Genomic DNA, 1,974 nt, shown 5'->3' on the forward strand with positions numbered 1-1,974 from the left:
GAATTATATATTAGAAGGATAATGGTAGTTTTTTCGAGTGATAACTCTCATAGCTCTTTTATGCAAAATAAAAACAGGATGTGTAGTTGTCTTACATGCTTTACATCATACCTCAACACAATAGACCAGGTGTGGAACAATTAATGTGTTATATAACAAATACAGAGTTTTATCATTAAACAAGTCCCTTACTTTATAAAGCAATGCAATAGATTTAGCTAGTTTTATTCTTAAATAATTTAAATGAGTTTTCCTTGTCAGTTTTTAGGCAGCTAAACACTGTGATTGAAACCAGTGGAGCTGCTGTGAGACTTTGAGCAGGTGGATGTGGTCACATGACTGCTGTTCTGAAAATAACATGAGTCCTTAGAAACATTTGAAAATTTGCTTTGCTCAGTGGCAGTAACTGTTTTTAGCATTTGAACTCCATAGCAATATGTTTGCTAAGAAAAGTGGCTGATTTAATAAGACACAAACAGCCAGAAGTGGAAATAAAGTTTGAAACAGCAGCTATCAGTTTGTACATGCAGGGCGGCCATGTTGGATTTTAAACATGTCAGAACTTCAGGAGACTTCAAGGTGATTATTTTCCAAATGTCAACTTTTGAGTTGTACTACTACAAAACCAGAAGGAAATACTCAGAAGACATGTTAAAAATTTAAAATACTATCAGCTATCAAAAAAACCCAATCTTGAAGTTATGAAAAACCACAAACAGTCATTTCTTTCTCTAATAAAACTTTATTTTTCATTGATTCAGTCAGTGTCTCAGCTGAAGTGTGCAYGTCTAGGTGTGCCAGTTGTGAGTCTGCACAGCAAACGCACAGAAGCACATCTCAAAGCACACAAAGAGCCTGTACAGATTTGTGTCAAACGTTCCAACAAAGTAAAACGCTGCAGCTCCAAGGAACAAGCTGTGAACGACACCTCAGGGAGTGAGAGAGAGAGAGATGRCAACAGGCACAATGTTGTTCCACAAGAGTCGTTTTCATGGCTGTGATATTTATATTTTCCATTCATGCCGTAAAACGCRCAATTTATAAAATGCCTCGGACTTGTCAGAGTGCTTTTTCTCCTTTTAGTGCGTCCCCAGAAAGCCAAGTGCTATTTATAAAAGGCAGGGAGCCGAACGAGGAACTCACTGCAGCAAGTCTGTCTATTTCCAGCCTTCAAGAGTGCTTTATTATTCTCAGCCTGGTGGCTTTTTATTTTTTTAGTTTTTGGTGGGGGCTGCGGGGTTTCCAATWATAGAACAGTTTCAGTGTGTGGTACCACTTTACAATAAGGCTCCCCTTATAAAGACTTTATAGATAGGTTATTTAAACACTTTATCAATCATTAATAAATGTTTATTATGTAATAATTAAGGATGAGAAAGAGACAAATCTGTCCAGTTTCTTTCCAAATACTGAGACAAATCTGTTCACGTACATATTACATCTAAAGGTGCTTATTAAACATTTCACACTAGGTCTGCATTGTAAGTACAATAACTATATAATATTAAAGGGATCCTTATTGTAAAGTGGTACCCAGTGTGTAGCCATGCGTTTACACAGTTTAGTACTTAGTGTTGTTGTAGGGCTGAGGATGCCCTGCAGACCCTGCAGGGTCTGCAGGGTCTGCCGGGTCTGCAGGGTCAGAGGCTGGGGGACAGAAAGACAAGACAGACCACATAATTACAACCCTAATTATAAAAGTTAAGCTGCATTGTGTAAATTTAGAACTGAATGCAACGACCTGATAAACCCAGAGCCGGCTCCGGCTCTTGGCATAGGCGAACTAGGYGGTCGCCTAGAGCGCCATCTGCTGGAGGGGGCGCCGAACTGCAGAAGAAAAAAGTAATGATTTGTAATCCCTGGTTGTAACTCTGCTCAGCGCCCCTTTCAATTAGCTTTGTCTTAAAAAACTGATTAGCTTTAGCGTTAGCCCCAATGCTATCACCATATATATGTATTAGCTCAGCGCTACAC

The 1,974-nt window shown here is 39.0% G+C and overlaps 1 protein-coding gene across 1 annotated transcript in view; it reads left to right on the top strand.

Annotated features, from left to right (window-relative positions):
• The window catches only part of LOC106535091 (protein spinster homolog 2), a gene marked incomplete at its 5' end in the record, with an annotated part of 27,902 nt that overhangs the window by 25,059 nt on the left and 869 nt on the right, over positions 1–1,974 (top strand).

The sequence above is a fragment of the Austrofundulus limnaeus genome, unplaced genomic scaffold, assembly GCF_001266775.1.
Source record: "Austrofundulus limnaeus strain Quisiro unplaced genomic scaffold, Austrofundulus_limnaeus-1.0 Scaffold1358, whole genome shotgun sequence".
Lineage (NCBI taxonomy): Eukaryota > Metazoa > Chordata > Actinopteri > Cyprinodontiformes > Rivulidae > Austrofundulus > Austrofundulus limnaeus.